The sequence below is a fragment of the Dermacentor albipictus genome, chromosome 4 (genome assembly GCF_038994185.2).
Source record: "Dermacentor albipictus isolate Rhodes 1998 colony chromosome 4, USDA_Dalb.pri_finalv2, whole genome shotgun sequence".
Taxonomy (NCBI): domain Eukaryota; kingdom Metazoa; phylum Arthropoda; class Arachnida; order Ixodida; family Ixodidae; genus Dermacentor; species Dermacentor albipictus.
The window spans coordinates 116,456,722-116,463,269 of NC_091824.1; positions in this window are offsets into that span (position 1 = coordinate 116,456,722).

Genomic DNA, 6,548 nt, shown 5'->3' on the forward strand with positions numbered 1-6,548 from the left:
CTTCGTGGCCATATGGTGGCTCGATGTCAGCGCCACCTCCCGCCGCTGAGGAGAACCGTGGCATCGAGGCACCCTTTTTGTGGGAGAGCGGCTGTCACCTTGAAATTCTCTTCTCAAGCAACTCGTGGACATCGTCATTGTGAAGCCACCTTTGGAAGCTATGTGTTTCTTCGAAGTGTTGGTTAATTAAATTATGGGGTTTTATGTGACAAAACCACTTTCTGATTATGAGGCACGCTGTATTGGAGGGCTCCGGAAATTTCGGCCACCTGGGGTTCCTTTAACATGCACCTAAATCTAAGTACACGGGTGCTTTCGCATTTCGCCCCCATCGAAATGCGGCCGCCGTGGCCGGGATTCGATCCCGCGACCTTGTGCTCAGCAGCCTAACACCACAGCCACTGAGCAACCACGGCGGGTGAAGTGTTGGTTAGTTGCCGGCATTCGTCATGAAAGCTGCAGCTTAAGCTTGAATTGTACGGAACTCCATTCTTCTCAACTGATACTCACGTATGCCTTGTAAATGCTTGAAATGTGGGTCTGGCGAAATTAAAACTAAGCGGAAAGAAGAAGGGCGCTCTTTCTTTCTCTTCCTCTTTCCGCTTAGTTTCCTTGGGCCAAAACCACTTTTCAAGCATGAACCAACTAGCCCAACTTTGCACCAACTAGCCCAACTTTGCACGCCTTGTATATAATGCACATATATGTTTGTTAAAAAGTCCCAAATGTCAAGCCAAGGCATACGGTCTCTCCTGCTTTAAAGTATGAAAGCCCCACGTCTTCGAACCCACGGTCGCAACATTAATGAATGTGAGCGAATGTGTGCGAGCGTGCTTGTGTGCTCGTGGATGCGTCGATTTGTTTCGTGTTTTCTTTTTTCACTTACATCTGTTTAGTGTTTTAAATTTTTGTTTCACCATTTAGCTCTTTCTTCCTAACCCCTCGGAGCTGAAAGTAAAGAACATGGCTTGGCTAAGCTTCCCATCCTCCATTCCTACTCCCTTCCATCCCTTCCCATCCCTTCACATAATTGGGGAGGGGGGGGGGATGCAGTGATGTAACCCACTATCGCGGAGCCAAAGGCAGCACGTGTTACTCTTCCAGCCTTTCCAAATTGCCTCTCGGTAAAGAGCACCCGCACAAGCAGTTCAAGATAACGTTTCTTCTGAGCTACAATTAGCTACACTTAGCTACAATCAGCAATGCGTTGCTGATAGTATAAAGACAAACGGTAGCCGTTCGTGACTGCCTGCAACGATTTATGTCGCACTCAGAAACACTTAACCGTGCACAACGTAAAAACACTTAACGCTACACAGCGTACGAAGCGTTAACTATGTGTTTTCTCTTCGGCATCTGCATTAAACGCATTCTATTTTCTCGCTCTTCGGCTGCTTGAAGCTGCGACGGTTAAATTTGGCAGTGCAGACGGTGGCCACGTTTGCGGCTCGCTTAAGCCTCACGAAACATTCAAGAGAACACGTTGCCAGCGACGTTTGGTGGGTTAAACTACGCGTGGAAGCTTCACCGCAGAGACACGGGAAAAAAATGGAAATAACTACAGGTCTTTGCAACCTTTTAGACAACACTACGTCAACAGTTAACGTTCGCTTCTGAGACACCCTCTACTCAAGAAGAAAAGTATTTACAGCGTCACATGGCCATCTACGTGCGCTGCTGACGTCACAATTTCCACACATGCCGCAGATCGTTGAACGCCCGTGAGCGCGAACGTCGCTACGGTTATTTTTATATTAATTACGGGCTTTAAATGTGCGTACTAAACGTACTAAAGAGAAACACTAAATCAGTTCATGCTGAATTTCTTTTTATTTTTTTTTTACTTCATATTCGTCAATTTCGAGGTAATAGGTTGCTTATTAAAAGGGAAAATCGTGATCAAAGTTCAATTTCTTTAATATTGCGCCGAAACCCCAGCGCCGGTATACGTCATGAAGACGTCACAGTTTTCAAAAGTATATATTCATATTTGGGTCGTTCTGTAACGTACTCTGCGCTCTGCAACGGCCGCTACGGCGGTTATGCCTTCTTACCTCTAGCAAGATGGCGGCGACCGGCTTTACTTTTACAGAGCCACCTGTACTCCAGAAGGTTAAGCATGTAATCTCCTTGGTTGTGCCACAGTAAAGGTTCTCGAAACTTGCAAAGTTCAGCTCTCGGTTCTTTCAGAATACAATGCAGCCGATTTTGTAGCCTAAAGCTACACTACGCGGTTTGGAGCCGAGCTTCGCGTGCTTCTGCGCCTGCCATACTGCGCATGCGCGAGAGCCGCGTGACGTCACGAGAGGCGCAAGCTACGTCACCCTCGCCGCCGCCAACCGCGGCGCATTCCAGAGGTGTGACGTCGCAGACTCTACAGACGCGCCCGCACCGTGTGCGCCCGCTGCTGCATCATCATCGTCATCATCAGCCTGGTTACGCCCACTGCAGGGCAAAGGCCTCTCCCATATTTCTCCAACAACCCCGGTCATGTACTAATTGTGGCCACGCTGTCCCTGCAAACTTCTTAATCTCATCCGCCCACCTAACTTTCTGCCGCCCCCTGCTACGCTTCCCTTCCCTTGGGATCCAGTCCGTAACCCTTAATGACCATCGGTTATCTTCCCTCCTCATTACATGTCCTGCCCATGCCCATTTCTTTTTCTTGATTTCAACTAAGATGTCATTAACTCGCGTTTGTTCCCTGACCCAATCTGCCCTTTTCTTATCCCTTAACGTTACACCTATCATTCTTCTTTCCATAGCTCGTTGCGTCGTCCTCAATTTGAGTAGAACTCTTTTCGTAAGCCTCCAGGTTTCTGCCCCGTAGGTGAGTACTGGTAAGACACAGCTATTATATACTTTTCTCTTGGGGGATAATGGCAACCTGCTGTTCATGATCTGAGAATGCCTGCCAAATGCACCGCAGCCCATTCTTATTCTCCTGATTATTTCCGTCTCATGATCCGGATCCGCCGTCACTACCTGCCCCAAGTAGGTGTATTCCCTTACGACTTCTAGTGCCTCGCTGCCTATTGTAAATTGCTGTTCTCTTCCGAGACTGTTAAACATTACTTTAGTTTTCTGCAGATTCATTTTTAAACCCACTCTTCTGCTTTGCCTCTCTAGGTCAGTGAGCATGCATTGCAATTGGTCCCCTGAGTTACTAAGCAAGGCAATATCATCAGCGAATCGCAAGTTACTAAGGTACTCTCCATTAACTTTTATCCCCAATTCTTCCCAATGCAGGTCTCTGAATACCTCCTGTAAACATGCTGTGAATAACATTGGAGAGATCGTATCTCCCTGCCTAACGCCTTTCTTTATTGGGATTTTGTTGCTTGCTTTATGGAGGACTACGGTGACTGTGGAGCCGCTATAGATATCTTTCAGTATTTTTACATACGGCTCGTCTACACCCTGATTCCGTAATGCCTCCATGACTGCTGAGGTTTCAACAGAATCAAACGCTTTCTCGTAATCAATGAAAGCTATATATAAGGGTTGGTTATATTCCGCACATTTCTCTATCACCTGATTGATAGTGTGAATATGATTTATTGTTGAGTAGCCTTTACGGAATCCTGCCTGGTACTTTGCTTGACAGAAGTCTAAGGTGTTCCTGATTCTATTTGCGATTGCCTTACTAAATAGTTTGTAGGCAACGGACAGTAAGCTGATCGGTCTATAATTTTTCAAGTCTTTGGCGTCTCCTTTCTTATGAATTAGGATTATGTTAGCGTTCTTCCAAGATTCCGGTACGCTCGAGCTCATGAGGCATTGCGTATACAGGGTGGATACTGCTGCATTTAAGGCCTAAATATAGTCCGACGTAGCCTGAACGCGCGCACACATTACGTCACGTTGGCAAGAACAGCGCCTATAGTTCGACCCATGGTTCGACGCACTGGCGCCGCCAACGTAACCAGGCGCGGCCAAACAGGCCAACGCGCTGCGACGCTTACAGCGTCTAACAAAGCTCGCCCGCGCGCCGATAACGTCGGACAACGCGCATCTACGATTGTGGCGCTGCGCAGCACTGCGCATGCGCGAGGGCTCACTGTGTGTATAAATGCGCGGGAGAGACGGTTGATGCAGCGCGCTCGACATTGAGGTTAAGGAGTCGAGCCGCTGCCAGTCGGCGCAAAAGACTGGAAAATTAACCAAACATAACCGTACTTTTACGCTACGTATATCCTGGCATAGCTGAGCTAAGCCACTGCCAATTTTTTGTATCGAGTGAGTGAGTGAGTAAGTGAGTGAGTGAGTGAGTGAAAACCTTATTCTAAACGTCCGGCGATTTGGGCAGGTTGGCCCATAAGCACCTGCAAAAAAAATCACAATCATTCTAATTATAAGTAGGACCCGGCAAACGGCGTCAAAATACATCGGCTGGTGCGCGAACGTCACGGAGGCGCCGCCACTCGTATTTCGTGCTTACGTATTGTCTGGCTTACCATACCTTCTTTCAATGGAAATAGTGGATTTTTCGGTATGCAGATAGTGCCGATTCAGCAGCACAGCTTGAATTTAAGTTAAAATATAATGTTTTACGTGCCAAAACAATTTTCTGATTATGAGGCACGCCGTAGTGGAGGACTCCGGAAATTTCGACCACCTGTGGTTTTTTAATATGCACCTAAACCTAAGTACCACGGGTGTTTTTGCATTTCACCCCCATCGAAATGCGGTCGCCGTGGCTGGGATTCGATCCCGCGACCTTGCTCAGCAGCCCAACACCATAGCCACTCAGCAACCACGGTAGGCCCAGCTTGAATCGCTTTTCTTTTCGGCGTCCCTCTGCACGCGGCCAGAAATCACACCCGTGACTTCGTGCTTTAGTGGTGGAACGCGCTATATAGTTACTGAACCGCCACAGCCGATACTTCGCTATGGTGTCTAGTCTTGTCTTATCACACTAATCGTGCGAGGCGCCCTTCGAAACTTGCATGAGAACGTGGAGGAATTTTAACTGCGTGCAATGTTTAGGCCGTTTATTCCGTTGCCTGCTCCGTTGACAAATTCCGTTGACAAATACCGAACAAACTTATAAGCGACGCTGTAGAACGCACTAGGCAATTATGGCGAATAGTCATTAAGTTCAATCGCCATTCCTCAACACGTCTTCAGTCTGTGCACACACTATAGTATAACCTCCTGCCCCCTAATCAGTGTACGGCAGGAAATGGGATTTTCTGTTGATTGGCCTCCCTGCCTCGATAACGTATTTCTACCCTATGAGTAGCCACCCGTTAGACGGTTAACACAACTGTAGTGATTATAGCTGTGCGCGCTACATTTATCCTAGCTCGCCTTTAGAAAACACCTTCAATTTACACATGCTGTACATTACAGCTGCACAAATTTTCAGCTCTTTAGGTGGGTATAATCGTTCTAACATCGTTGAGCAAGTTGTGCAGCATGAAGGAAAGAATGATTAGGAGGGCGCGTGGCGTCAGGCAGCTAGCCTATAGACAGAGCAACTTCCTCAGCCGCCGCCCCTCCTCTCCTTCAGAGCCCACCTACGCGATGATTCTTGGGAAATAAGCCGTACATGGTTGCCGGACCTCTCAAGGAAATGTTTCGTAGCTCATATAGTAAAGCCCTGTTCGTCACGGCCTAGCTCCTAGTAACACATTCATCACAATCGGCCCTCACCACATATCCGCTCTACTCTTTCCCGAATGCTACGCGCACTGACGGCTAGAACTTACCGCTTGCCTATTCCGTATCGACGACCTATTTCCCACGAGCCTTTCATTCATATACTTCGTTGCAACAGCAATTATATGGACACTCCAGGCGAATTTTCGCCGTCATGTTCCGTATAAAGTCCAAGTGCGATAAGAATAAGCTGCCTACGCACCACCGCTGCAAGTGCCGGGCAAACCTGCGAGCGTGAGCCGTGAAGTATGATGGCTTGGTGCGCACCGTCTTCCCGTGCGCCTGACGTTAGAGGTCACGTGATCAAACGCACGTTAGCGGAGAAGAGCGCGCGCGTCTTCTTTAGCCCGGTCGTGGCTGCACATGGCTGTCCGCGCGGCTGAGCGCATGCGCGGCCCCAGCGCTGCATGTTGAGGGTCGCCTGCGGCGTGTGCCATTGCTAAGGGCGAGCCCAAATGGCTGGTGGCTTCATGCGCACTGTCTTCCCGCGCGCCTAATGTTGGAGGTCGCGTAATATAAGTTTTGGAAGCGTGGCAGAGTTGAAATGATGAACCGAGCAACCGCACGAATCGTTCGCTCCCCGCTGCTCGCGCTCATCACACCAGCGTTGCGACAGGGAGGGCTCGCGGTCATCGTGAGAGATCTCTTAACGCCTGTCTGTGCGCGAATGTTTCGCATGTGAACGTTTACCGCAATTTAAACGGTCTACTAAAACTGCGAACCTTCCTTCGCGTAATTAATACCTTGCTATCGCTATAACAGCGTCGCCTTTCGGCCGAAAGCGCGACATTTCATGACTGGGCTTCAGTAGTGCCATGCGATGCTCCCTCAAAGTAGTCTTTTTTGTCCGTGTTGTGCAGGCTCTCTGTATGCGCGTACGCACG